This window comes from Anas platyrhynchos, chromosome 2 (genome assembly GCF_047663525.1).
Source record: "Anas platyrhynchos isolate ZD024472 breed Pekin duck chromosome 2, IASCAAS_PekinDuck_T2T, whole genome shotgun sequence".
Lineage (NCBI taxonomy): Eukaryota > Metazoa > Chordata > Aves > Anseriformes > Anatidae > Anas > Anas platyrhynchos.
In genome coordinates, this window is record NC_092588.1 from 122511648 (window position 1) to 122526319 (window position 14672).

The 14672-nt window shown below is 38.5% G+C and overlaps 1 protein-coding gene across 2 annotated transcripts in view; it reads right to left on the reverse strand.

The window, feature by feature from the left end:
- The window catches only part of PLCL2 (phospholipase C like 2), a 98996-nt gene that overhangs the window by 82639 nt on the left and 1685 nt on the right, over window positions 1-14672 (reverse strand). The window lies entirely within an intron of this gene.

Here is a 14672-nt window from a genome sequence, read left to right on the forward strand (position 1 = left end):
GCTGCTGCTCAACAACCGCCTTTCTCTACAGGATCTCTCAAGACACTCTCCAGAAGGAAATTAACTGGCATCACAGGAGTGAAAAACAAACAAACACACAGCAAAGTGCTAGTAAGTGTAGCTTTCCACAATGCTGTACCATGCTGAAATCATTTATGAGCTGCCAAACCCGTAGGTAAAGGACTCAAAAATATTTTGCCTCATCCCATCCTGTTATCCTAAACCTACAACATCCTTACCAACCACCAAAAATCCTTTATTGTTTTTGCCAGCTCTTAAGAACTGCCTTACTACTTAGCAACAAGAACATATGCAACACCAACATTTCAAACATCTCTTTCTGTTATTGCGTGTAATTATTTATTTTTCAAGGAACTCCTTTAAAGAATGCGCCTATGATGTTGACCTTGGCTGTCTGTGGCATCGTTGTGTTTCCCCTTCATTACCACCACTAAAATCTGCTCACATTCTCGAGCCCCTGCTTTCACAAACCTTGGACTCAGAGTTAAGCTCCTGCCAAGTTGTTGGCCTGTACTAATACACAAATAACAAATTAAGGCCTTTGAATTGAGGCCTTGCTCTTTTTTCCTCAAGTTTTGCCTGTCAGGAACAGCATTTTTCAAATTTTTAGCTATCACAACTTTTTTTTAACTGGGATACTTTAGGGCTGCACAGTTCCTCTGTAACTGTTACAAGCTTTGAGACTTCTGTACAACTGTTTATCCCAGTTTCTTTTCCTCTCGGGAAATTTTCATAAATAGCCAAATACAAGTTTTGAGCATCTGAATCCCGTTATCGCTACAGTATGTAGACAAAGCCTGCAGGGCCTCAATACTAGCAAAACTCAGAGAAAAATGGTAATTGCTTTTAAATTGCTGAAATAAACAGATTAAATAAAGTATAGGACAAATTTAAAGACTAGTTAACATTTTTCCTAAATATAACTAAACATTAGACAATTCCAAAATTCATTAAATCCATGCTAACAGGACAAGTTTACACAATGTAAAATACACATTGCTACCTCAGCAAGATATACATTGCAAAATACACACTACCACCTTTATTAGCAAGATTAGCAAACTTGCTAATAAAATAAAAATGAAACAAGGAAATGAGACCACATATTTAACCTGATAAAAGCTAAGACAGATTATCAATATTATACTCTGTTATCTAATGTTTTCTGCCTGATATACCAGCTGTCTGCGTACTAACCACATGCTCTTCCAAACTGTATGGCAAATCTCATGAAACCTGATGTTTTCTTAAAGCCCTTCTGGATCCTTACATCTGAGAATCTCCACATAAACTTGTATTTTTTATGTATTCATACATTCCTATGCTAAGAACTTGAAAATACGGTTCACGTGCAGAATGGCTTAGAGTCAAATTAATTAAATTTCATGTCACTATTGTTTTCGAAAGTCTCAAGTTTGGTGGACTTGACCTGCAATTTTTGAACATTAAGGTTAGATGGTGCCATGGGTAAACATAACAGGAATGCAAATCCTGTACTTCGCATACTTCATCTCAAACAGTTTCACTACAGTCAACCCAAAAAAAGGACAGAGGAAGTAAACAAAGAGTACAGGCTCTGTACAGCAAGCGGTGATCAACAAAACAAGAAAATGCAGCTAGAAAGTTCCAGAAAGCACAAGGATGTGGCTGAAGCACGTTTCACAAGGGTTTACTGAAAGACAACTTTACGGACAGAAATACTCAATCATATTGGTTTTGTCCTAAATACAACCGAAGTTCAAGGACAGCAGAGGTCTTTAAACTGCATTATCAGATGATCAGCGCAAGACCAATTCTGTTTACGTTGTCTGTGGGCAAGAACCGACAAAGACCTCTAAAGGTCTCTTGAAGATGTCTTTCAGACAACTAAAAAGAGGAAGCCCCATACATCTGCACGGTAATGAATTGCGTAAGATACTGAAACCAATGGACCTCCTTGTTCACTCTGTATTATGCTTTTGCAAATTCCTGGAATAAAGAAGTAAACAAACCCAAAAGTCCACCTGCATTATGATCAAAACAGAAAACAGAAGTATGTAGTAGAAACCCATGACTTATTCCCATCAACCACTGCAAGTGGTGCAGATCGGACATTTAAAATAAGGAAAGGTTATGAGGTATGCATTTCTAAAATAAAGAACTATATTATAAACATTTTAAAGTAATAAGCTCATAGCAAAGCATGCAATTACACACTTTTTTGTAATGCCAACAAAGTTTTAGTTTGTTGTACAGGAATATTAAATCAATTTTGAGTACCCTTTACAAAACATTACATATATAGAAAGCATTTTAAACATCAATTATTAACTATCTACAAATCTACAAGAATTAATAAAATCCTGTGCATGGAAGTAAGAAAGGCATACAACTTACTTACTTTGAGGCTACTGACTCTGACCTTCTTGACTTTCAAAGATGCAAGCTGCATTCCCAAATTACTCATTGCACTTTAAGGAAAAAATAAGGAGTCACCTTCACTGTGACTCATTCTGACTCCTGCAAAATTTTGTGATAAAGGGGCAAAGGGTAAGGTTCTGAGCCAAACAGAAATAAAAATAACGTGGCTCTGCATTTCTGTTTTACATACAAAATAATCTTACTTGTGTTTGTTCTTTATAAAAATGTTTTAGACTTTACGGCGACGCGGCATTGCAACGGCAAATTCTTACTTCCGTATCATCTCAGCCTCAAGTGGCATTTAGTGAAGGACTCTGAGCATTTATTGAATTAATACACAAAACCTATTTCATGGCGGACGATTAGGCACCACGCTAAATCACAAGGTGGTATGTTTTCTCTGCAAAAGACGCATTTAGTTGATGGTACTCCATAATGTAATTTTACTACCTCCACCAGAAACAAAGCAAGTTCTGCAATAAGTTCTGTAATTAATTATTCACTTCGGCATAACTGCAATACATGCAGGGATTGTTTAAAGACCATGTTATAAATCTAAACATTGTAACCTAATAAAAAATAATAATAATAATAATTCAAGGTTCTTAGATCTGTGGCAAGTGGTTAATCTTGCAAACCAATTTTTAGAGGCCAAGCCTGTTTTAAAAGCCTTTTAAAAAGGCTCTTTTTTATCTTTCCTCACCTCCCCCCTCAAATGATCATAATAAATTTTATACACTCACTAAGGCCAGAATTGAATTTGGGATTAGATGTAGAAGAAAAATGATGTATTTGTTGCAGCTGACCAGACTGAAAGTACATGTATGAGCTATTCATGATTTTTTTATTAGCACAAATATAAAAATTTATCAGCAATCACCAGGACGAGAAAGGTGAATTTTATTCTGGTGAGTCAGGGACCTCTAAACTACTGTTTTGAGAGGCTAAGTTCAAAATTTCTGAAATATTACCTTCCACACGTAAAACAATGGAAATCCATGTCACATTCCATTCATGTCACATTCTATTCATGCCAAATGTGCACCATGTTCAAACAGAAGAAAACTAGCATGTAATCAGACATTTGAAAACAAGTACTACAATTATCTGAAGCTTTGAAAATAAAGACTTCCATAAAGATAACGCTGCAGACAGTGCTGCTCATAAATGTTATGAATCAGACACTGGACTTCGTCACAAAGTGGACTAAAAGCATGAGGACTGAGGAATGACAGTAACACAGGTATATTCTGCTGTCTCAGCACAGCAGTTCACTGAGAAGGAACAGGCTAAAAGAGACTACTCCCTCCCTCATCAGCAAGAAAGCTCTGAAGGGAAAAAGAAAGCAAAGAAACCTTGCTCGTAAAAGAAAAGAAAGAGAGAAAATAGAAAAGAGAGAAAGAGAGAAAAAGAGAAAGAAAGAGAGAAGGAAAAATAGAGAGAAAGAGAGAAAAAAATAGAAAGAGAAATATAAAAAAAAGAAAAAAGATAAAAGATCAAAAAAAAAGAAGAAAAAAAGAAAAAAGAAAAAAAATAGAAAAAAAAAGAAGAAGGAAAGAATAAAAAATAAAAAAGAAAAAAAAGGAAAAAAAGAAAGAGGAGACACTCCTAGATACCCCTAACAAGGACTCAGGACAGCACTCTACCAGACATCTTGCAACATTTCTATTTTCAGCAGCTCAAGTGACAAAGTGTTGGGATTTCCTTCTGAGATAATGCTGTTGTATCAGTCTCGTGGGACTCAAAAACTTCTAGTTATTTTTACCTTTTATTGCTTGCTGCAGCCACTTAAGACCCTTTTAGTCCTCAGCTGAATTCTGAGAGGAAACATTAGATGCTCTCCTGTTTTCAGGAAGCTGTCTGAGCTCATTGTTATACCTTTCACGCGTTTCCGAAAGACTAGAAATGGCTTTGTAGCTCGTCTGGACACTGACACAAGCATCCTGGAAGACCCTCACATATTATAAAAGTGAAAGGAATAAAAGATTGGGTAAAATAATTAATTACAGGAGTGTTGGACAGGAACCTTAAAATGCAAAAATCTAGGACCACGTTTACAAAGACAAAGTCCTTCCTCTTTCTTTAATATTTATCAGATTATTATAAAAGTGTTTTTATTAGTAATATATTTTTCAGCTTTATGCAATGTCCATGCTATTTTATTCTGTTAATATGCAAGCAAGTGTACTCAACCACAGCTAGAAGCTAGACGTACTCATCAGCAATGCTTTATGTCACCAGCACCATAAAAAGACTTTATAACATGCTAAAAGATTTCTAACAGACCTTCAGTCTCATGCAAAGATGTTTATGCCAGCCACTTCCAACACAACAGGCATCATCACCAGCACAGCCACCCTTACACAGCTCTTCAAAGGCGAAGTTTTAAATATTTAGTAGAAGGCTTTAAGAGCACTCTCCCATTACCAGTTAGTGGCAGTGGTACCATTTAAATCTGTGATTAAGACAACACTAAAATCACATATACTACAGAGCAATTTAGTATCACAATATTCTTAAGCCTTCATTATGCTATAGTGGATTTACACGTTTGTCTGGCACACATTTTAAATACCATTTTAGTCTCCCACTGCAAGAAATTGTTAAAATTGAAGGAAAAAAAAATAGAGGATGAAGCAAGCACAGAACAACGTACATAGGGGGAACAACTAAATACAGCAAGGTTTTTTAGGCTGGAAAAAAATGACACAGAGCAAGTATGACGAACACCTTTCAAGTCATGTGTGTAACGGAGAAAGCGAGCCCAAAATAGTTGTTTTCTATCTAACACGAGAACCAGGGAATATCAAGCCACGTAACATCAGGCAGGAAGGTGCTTCTTCTCACAACACGCTGTGAAGCTAAGGAAGTGCCGCAAGATGTTGCAGTAGTGAAAAGCTTACAAAAGTCAAACTGGTCTTTGACAATTAATGGGGAGAAAAAAAAACATATGGAATATCAAATACGAAGACATCTTCAGGTCCAGACACTGAAGCCCTACAATTATGGCTAGGAGCAGACGCCAGGAAAGGATGCTTTTCCTGTCCTTCTGTGTCACAGGGGTGACTGCTGGAGGCAGGCTAATGAGCCACGTGGACTTCTGGTCTGACCCAGGGCAGCCTTCCCTAAATTCACAAGGGCTGGCAACTTGTGAAGAGTGTTTCTGAAGGGCAGTGAGAGACAGATGCATCTACCCTCAGCTGTGCAGTCAGCCTTCCCTGTGAGTTCAGGCTGCAGCCCTGTGAGACTTCAAGACACTGTGAAGATCGACTGCCCTGTGCCGGCCTCCATTTTGGTACTCCTTTTTGGGGATCCACAGACACAAGCTATGGCTCTGTTGCAAACCACACAGCGAGCTCTGCTCTGTTGTAACACATAGCAGGGCACAGACGGGTCTCCAGAGCTGGGCCTGTCAATGGTCTCTGCTGCTGAAGCAGGCAAGCGAAGCTGTGTGAGGGAATGGAAGGGATGAGCAGACGGGAGGGCACAGGAGGACGAGGTGACACGAGCTGGAACCAGGCCATGTAGGACGGTGACAGGGTAACGTTATGGATCCTTCCATGGTCTGATTTCTAAACCCACAAAATACCAACAGACAACGCAGCTTTAAGAACTCAGCACCTTCACTTGTTATTTACTCACTAGGTTTTATTCAGGTTGGCCATTCACCCAAGAAGGAGCAAGCACAAGGCACGAGGTACGTGCCATGTAAGCTGTGGAACGAAGAAAGCTGAAAACTGGCGACCTCAAACAACACCTGTGTGAAGCATCACCACATCTACTGCGACTGGAGAGCTGGACTTAAACAAAGTACATCCAACAGCCATAGGGGGTTCTTCAAAACCAAAAAAAAAAACCTAACACTGGCTGAATGCAAAGCTCCTTATGCCTGCTCTAGCTTTCTCCACTGTGTGGTAGTAACGTGCCATGACTCAATACATTTTCTCATTTCACATAAATATTAGTCTTTAACTCTTAGATTCAGGCTGGAAATGTTTTTTGAAACAATCTTCTATCAGCATATTTTACAAAAAAAAAAAAAAAAAGAAAAAAAAAGAAAAGAAGAAACTGAATTAGAGACCATTCCCTGTAAATGGCAGAAAACATTTCAGTTGATTCAAGTAATTGCCTGAAGCAATTTATTTCCAGTTATTACTCGGTTTCTCCTGCCTTATGTAGTGATAATGTATGTGCTTGTAAATACATGAATATTGTAATGAGTCTAACTATTATTTTAACAACTTGAAAACTAACTTTTTCCCCATAATATACATGAAAAATGCTAATTCTGCTTCTAATTTACTAAAGAAAAATGTATGGCAGGATATATAAAATTAAAGTTGCTGCCTTGCCTTTTTTTAAACCTGTTCCTGTACGTTTACAGGAATTACCTCAATAACTCAATAAACAACTGCCTATCCTAAAACCACCAACAATGACTTGTAGGAAGAAAACCATCTAAACAAAGCTTTGACAGCGAGTTGCATTCCTGTCCTTTTCTTCCAAACGTACACTTTAACAACACTAAGATCAAGAATCAAGCAATGAAATTAGATACTATCTTTTATTTAAATAAACAGACATCTACACTTTATTTTAAGGATTGTGGTTAAATAAAACTGTTGACAGACAGTGTCAAACACTTCTGTCATCAGGAACTGGGCAATGAAATATATAAAGCATCTGGGATTTTCCACCATTAAGAGGGTGCTTCACGAAACTGAAAACACGCAGACCATTCTGCTGCTGCAGAGTTTCACAATCACTCTTTCTCACCCATCCTACACTGAAAGGGCAGCGAGGATGGGGCTATGTTCACACACATGGATGCTAACACATCAAAGCACACACACCTTATACTGTTATGCCTTCTTTAATGAAGGCAAAATAATAAGGCTGTTAAGAAGAAAGACCAAAAAAAAAGAAAAGAAAAGAAAATAGAAGGGAAAGGAAAAAGAAGTAGTAGTCACAGAAGGTCAAGCATAACAAGAACTTGAAATTTCTCTGGAAGTGCTCTCTAACAAAACATCAGCAGTTCTTTTTCTTCTGCAATACTGATTATCTTAGAATTTCAGGGAAATATCAAACCATTTTCAGCAATTTTAGCAAAGGCATGAGGACAGTCGTAACACTAGTATGCAAAATATCAATTATCTGCTGTATATTCTTAAGATACATATTTTCTATATCAAACTAAAACGCACAAACACATTGCTTTTGTGAAAACATTTTTACAGTCAATTTGGAAATCTGGCTTAAAAAACTCTTACATTGTATTTTTATAAAACTCTCAGACATTGAAAAAAAAAATTAAAACTTTTTTGTTTGTTTGTTTATTTAAAGACATTTCCTGCCTGCCTGTACTTATGAACTATGTGCTATAATTTCCTGAGTATGAATGTTTGGTATCTGAAAAGATCCCTGAACACAGTAAATAATTGGATGTACTCAGGGGTATTTTATTACTTCTTCCAAAGGGTGAAATGACATCAAAAGAAAGCCCCAGGGAGCCAGGAGAGGCAGAAACTAACCCCATCTATTTAACTTTCCCAAGGCTGCAGCGGTTAGCACTGTGGTCCTCAGCACCGCCAGTCTCCAGTGCCATGCTGTACCGTGCTCTTCGCTGTCTTGAGCTTTGATGTTTTGTCAAGGTGAAGCTCCAGGAGGGAAGAGGCAGGTGAACACAGCCATGCCCCACTTCAAATACAAGGGACGAGCAGGCCTACACCAACCGCTCTTGGAAACGAACTAGCTAAGAAGAAATCAGAGAGGTGCTGCAGTCAGGAGGCTGGGCAACATAGCGGTCCAAAGGATTGCTGTATCCCTAATCTCCTAAAACAGGAATAAATAAGTACAGTGATGGTGCTATCCCATATTTCAAAGGCATGCCAGATGTGAAAACTGACTGTAAAGCACCAAGGATGTTTTTTATAAGCATGGCTGAGAAAAAGATGATGCTTGCTACTGACTCTCCTTAATGACAAGCAAATCAGCCCCTTTCAAAGCAGCCTTTTCTTATCCCAATCCTGCAAGTTATTATAAGTATATTCATAATTTCATACTTACTGCCTATTAATTTATTTAAAGGCATCTTCTCATAAATTGTACTTCTGAACTAGATTTAGCAACATCATATTGCCCAGTTTACACGTAGTCAAGAGCAAAAATAACTGATTTTTAGTTTAACCATAGGGTATTATAATTTAAAGAAAAAGTATCAGATGTCATTATATGATGGAAATTGGGAGCATGCCGAAATCTGGCTGTTCACGTGAAGATGGAAGAGTTGCATGCATGTTAGAAGGTAAGTGCAAATCAGAAAGAACCTGACACATTGAAGATGTGATCAAAAATAATTAGAATGCAGTCAGCAGGACAAGTACAAGCTTTGAAACTCCGTGCAGATTATTGTTTTTGCCCACAGACAACAAGCAATAATCCGTCCGCAGTTCTGCACAGAAGGATCACAAACTAAAGGTGATTAAAAGACAAAGAGCATCACAGTGAAATTGATAAGCATTTGATCCTGTAACAAAGCGGTAAACTAGAGCAGACTGACGTCTTGAGGTCTGTACCAGCCCTATTTTTAAACAATCTTTAATACACACATGCTGCTGCTTTTCAGCATATTTTCCCCTTCTCCATTTATGTTAAATGAACTATTATAAATGTTCCTTCCCTAAGCCTTCCTGCTAGTCTATTTAGATTTCTGAATTTTGAACACAATCCCAAAGTAGTGTTCAAAGGTAATTATTTTATAATCGATACACAATATGACAGCATGTGTTTTAAGTTAATTTATCCCTTAAAGATGGACAATTGGCACATTTTATTTAAGGGAATTTTTAATAGAGTTAGTGATAAAATATGAAAACCCACCTCAAAATCACCCATGGACCAGGAAAGGCTGGAAAGCTACGCAAAACTAAACTCAGGTTTAGTTTTTTAATCTTCCATGAATATAAGCAAATCATGTGAGCAACCCATTATCTGTGAGCCATGGGTAGGAAACCACGGACCCAATTCCTAGTTTTAACAAAGTCTTAACTAATACTCATATCTCTGATCAAGTCCAGCCATAGGTATAAAAAACATCTCATCAGGTATTCATCATAATTTTTAAATTCCATTAATTGATTTTTCACTTTACAGACTGAACATGTTTCGTGGATATTCTAAGGATTTGGGGGCGGAAGGTGTGAAGGAGTTGCTATTATTCACAGTAGCCGAGCTTTTTAGGCAGTCAACAGAAATAGAGAGAGAAACCCTTCCAGAAGAGAAGTCAGAGAAGCTAGATTTATCCAAATTAGACTCCCACTCCAAGTCATCTTTTGGAAAAAAATGTTTTCTCTTCACTGGCTACAGTAGGTAAACTACATGCTGAACATGGGTAAAATGAATAACCTGGTATGTTTCCATAAACACCTTTTGTTTCTTTTTTCTTTCAATAGCATTATACACATAGAAGCAAAATTTTGATTACTGCAGTCTAGATAAAGTACTAAGGCAAATAAAAATATATACCAAATGCAATGTCCAACATATCTATTCAATGGCTGCACTGTAACACAGCCCAGCCCAGCCTGGGAGTTTACAAGGAGTAAGCTGCCTGATACATGTGTGTGTGTGTGTGACTAATGTATATATATATATGATATTCTACCCAAATATATAACATATACAGCTTTGGTATGACATGATTTAGGAAGAGTTACCATGACAGTATTGTTTTAAAATACAAATTGCATTTTTTAAGAAATAGGAAACCATTACAGAGTAAGTAGTAGAAGATGAAGCAGAATATATACCATACATACACCAAAAGGTGCTTGTAACTTTCTATGTAGTCTAGGCAAAAGTGTCACAAACCAAAGTGAAACTGACACCTAAAAGAAAGCTCCAGGGTTTGTGAAGCTGCCGGTAGCCACTCACATCTCTCATGCTATCTGATAAACCAAAAAGATGTGATCATAGCTCTACTCTGGAAGAAACTAAGAAAGAAAAAAAAAAAAAAAAAAAAAAAAAACAACCAAATCCTGAAACAGCCCCCCAGAAAGTCTGTGCTTCCATTGTTTCGCTGAAAAGCAGCCCGGGGTAAGATGTAGGAGTACCTAAACTATCGCAGACGTGTTTGCTAATGATGTGTTCTTTGTGGCATCCTTTTTGGTGTCAATGAACATGTGCGCTGAGCAAATTATTTTCCATTGCTGGGACATTCATAATGTCTTTTGCACAGATCTTCTAGATCTAGGAAGAATAAAGCTCATACTGTGGGGTTTTGCTTCTAAGGGAAAGGGTGTGGGGCAAGAAAGCACATACTTGTTTTCTCCCTCTTTTATCTACATGACTATTGTCTTTGAACTTGAGGAGCCTTAGCACTTTCGAGCCTGTTACTGCTCAGCCAAGTTCACTTGAAAATGTCCAGCTCATTGAAGAGTTACTGGGGCATAAATGCTTATATGTATCAACAGTATCACTACACAGGCTCCTTTCCCAGTATGAAAGACAGCTGAAAATCATGTAATTTCGCATACTTTGAACTGATTCCAACAACCTAACCCCTTTGTATCATTTCAGGTGGAAACTGAACGTGTATATCTACTCCTGGATCTCTGCTAAGACTCACTAACATGCCATTTTGGCTAAGGTAATGCAGAATTGCAGAGAACCTAGGTCTACTGAAAATACTACTTTAGAATCTACTGTGAATACAAAGAAAGAGATTTATTAAAGCTTTTAAAACAATCACAGTAGTAGAAAATACTGCATAACGTTCTCCATATTTCACATTTTTTGCACCTGATACAAAGAAGCATACAGTATCAACTGGAGATATACAAGACCTGAGAATGAGATAATGATGTATGTTGACATTTTAATAAAAAAGAAGATCCTGCCACATATGCTGCAAGACTCTCCAACATAAGAATGCTCCATTTCAAAAGTAAAGCCCTGTTGAAAATTATATGCTGCACTATCTGCCTGCTAATTTGATTCCTCTCTTCTCACAGAATTTGGAACTTAAAGAATTGCCAACGACCAACAAGTGCATGACTCTACTGAATGAAGGTTTAAACTTACGCCCAGAAAAAAAAAATAAATTTGTTTAAGTTATCAGCCAATATATTTATTGACACTGAGATCGGTATTACTGTATGAAAAAAAAAAAACAACCAAAAAAAAAAAAAAAAAACACAAACTGGACTTTGCTTCCAGACACATATTGGTAGGAACACTCCTGCTCACAGAATGCCAGGACACTTTCCTCCATTCATTTCTTTCTGTTGTCTTCCCAGATAACTGCAGTCTTCTCCTAAATGTATCTCTTCTCATACTGTAACACCTCTCCTAATAGAGCCATTCATTTATACCGCTGGATCTCTTTCTGTCCAGGTCTACAGTTCCGACAAGCTGTGAGGTTCCATACACGTTTATTATCCAGGGTGTGGAGGCCCCTGGGAGCAGGCAGCTCTAAGGAAACACACGCCACAAGTCATTTGCCATCTTAAAGCTCCTCAAAGTCTAACCATCTCAAGGTCTTTTTAAGAGAGATGCGAAAGTGCCCCACGAGAAACAAAGCAAGCCTGCTGCCAACTGTCAGAGCTCAAAGAAGTTCACGCGATGCTTACATTCACCTGGAACTGCAAGGTGGACTCTCTGTAAATTAATGTTACAGAAGATTATAGGAACTACTCTAGAAAAACCATTATAGGAAACCATAGCTAGTTGCCCCAAGAAAAGTATTTTGGGAAAGCAAAACACTGACCTAAAAAAAAAAAACCATTTGGTACAAATACTTGGTATGTAAATAACTTCATAAATTAGCTATCTGAAGAGCCTAAAGCCCATGTACATATCATGTGTCATCACTATCATCTTTACAAAAATCAGAATCTCATAAATGTGGTGGATAATGAATAGAAAATGGAAGTCTCTATAAACACAGGTATGTACTCCCTAATCCTCAGGTCCGGTTCAGCAAAGGAAAGAGATGAAATAGGCTATTCCATAAAAACTGTTAAAAGCTAAGGGCACAATCTTTAACATTTTCAACCTAAGCAGAGCTTATACATCAGAGTTAGTTTTCGCAGTAATAGTGATCCTATCACCTGTCATCATCCTAGATGACACTTCAACCTCAAAGAGCAAAAATCCTCTTGTCCCATGATGCAGATGAACAAAATAAATAAAAGGAAAAAATATGGAATGGGTAAAAAAGAGAAAGAACAGAGGCTGCATATAAGAAAAAAAAAAAAAAAAAAGAGAGAGAAAAAAAAGGTAGCAAATGCAAATAAAAAGGGGGAAAAAAAGGCAACAACTGTTCTGAGAATAGTCCTGTAAACGGACAACCAACAAAAGCACAGACTAAAAACAGAACAAAATATTACCGTGTCCTGATTTTTGTGCGCAAACATGCACTTCAGAAGAGTTTAATCTCAACTGGAACTGCTATTCAAACACCAATTTTCTGCTTGTGACTCAAAAGCCTACACAGTAATTGGCAGGCAAAACATTTAAAGCATTAGATATCCCATAACCTTGCATTTCAAAGATCAGCTGACAGATTTCTGTGTTTTGCACAAAAGTATGAGAGCTGCATTTGCATGGCACAGACCGGCTTCCCAAGGTTACTCCCAATATTCATCACTCAGGTAAGTTACTAAAACTCCAAAAACAATTCTGAAAAATAGATTGCAAGTTACTTTTTCCGCTCTGTCTTACACGCTTCTGCTCCACAAGAGGAGACAACAAGGCTTACCACTCATGCCAGATTTTCCAAAAGGTTTCATATTGAAAACCAGGTACCTACGCAACCTGATTCAAACTACCTGCAAACTGCTGAGGCAAGCAGACAGGAGAGTATTCAGCATATTTGAAGACAAGTCGTTTTTCCCAGAAGCACTGAAACACTCATATCTAAAATAAATATGGACCACATAGCTCTAAAAGCAGTGCTGTCAGATTTTTCCACTCCTAACTATTCAAACAACACCAAGTTGTATCAATCACTTCTTGGCAGCCAAACAGATTACCGTTCACATTTGCAGAACAGTTTTCATCAGTAATAATACCAGAAAGTTGAATAATTTTACATTCCAGACCGCTGTCGTTCCTCTAGAAACTAAGAACCTTGACTTGCATATTCACGAAATGTAATCCAGCACAGATTTCCTTATCTCATGATTCTCGATTTTAGTACATGTATCACATCCCTGTGCACTGTATCCTTGTTTGGCCCCCAGCGAGGCAGAAGGCTGCTGTACAACCAGATCATAAACCACAAAGTAGCATGATGGCACGTTGCATACTGCAAGCAACGTATTGCCTTTCCTGGGCTACCACAAAAGGCAAAAAAAAAAACAAAAAAAACAAGTGTTTGGAATTGAACAGACCCCTAGAAACTCCCTAGAAAATCCAGTAAGTACTAGGTTATTCCAACCCCGAGTTCAGTCGCCCCGTTTCCATTGTTGTAATTTCTTTAACACACACACAGAAACGTACACACCCAGCATCACTGCTTGAACAGGAAGGGTGGGTGCAGGCTGTCAAGTGTGCTCCGCTGCCGGCTGCCCTTGCTCTCCCCTTGGTGCTTGGAGCAAGGTCCAGCAGACAGCGACACGGCTTGAGACAGGCTGCTCGTCCCGAACCCCCACGCGTCCTTCTGTTACCCCGCTAGCACAACTTCATAAGCTGGCTTTGGGAGCACAGGCGCGTTTAAGGAGACAGCAAATCTAGCTAGATTTTGATCGAGCTGATCTTGATTGAACTCAATTCTCAAGTCCTTCGAGCCGTGCTTTATTTTACGGTTAGTCCGGCCGTTACACAAACTGAGTCATTTCTGTATGATCTCTCCACCTTTCCACCGGAGTTCAGACAGCTCAGCCACGACAAAGTGCCACCTCTCAGGAACCAGGGGTTCAGTAACAGACCAGAACAACAGGATTTGTGTAAGCAGCTGTGTGAAAAACCCTCCTGGCCCTCCTTCCACCAATCTACGTGCCACCATTGCTGTCCCCCCTACTTTTCAAGCAGAAACATCACCGTTCAGCATATGCAAAGTATAAATCGAGCTTGTTCCTACAGGTGAAGTACAGCACGGTCTCCTGTTCAGCGAGCTGTCACCGCTAAGGAGAAGAAAGCTGCCTGCTCTGCTGCCTCCCAGCCCAATGAGATCCCGAAGCTCCCATCACCTGCTGTGTGTCTGTCACACACACAAGCCAATGGAGCCACCAAACTGCTCTGCACAGGTG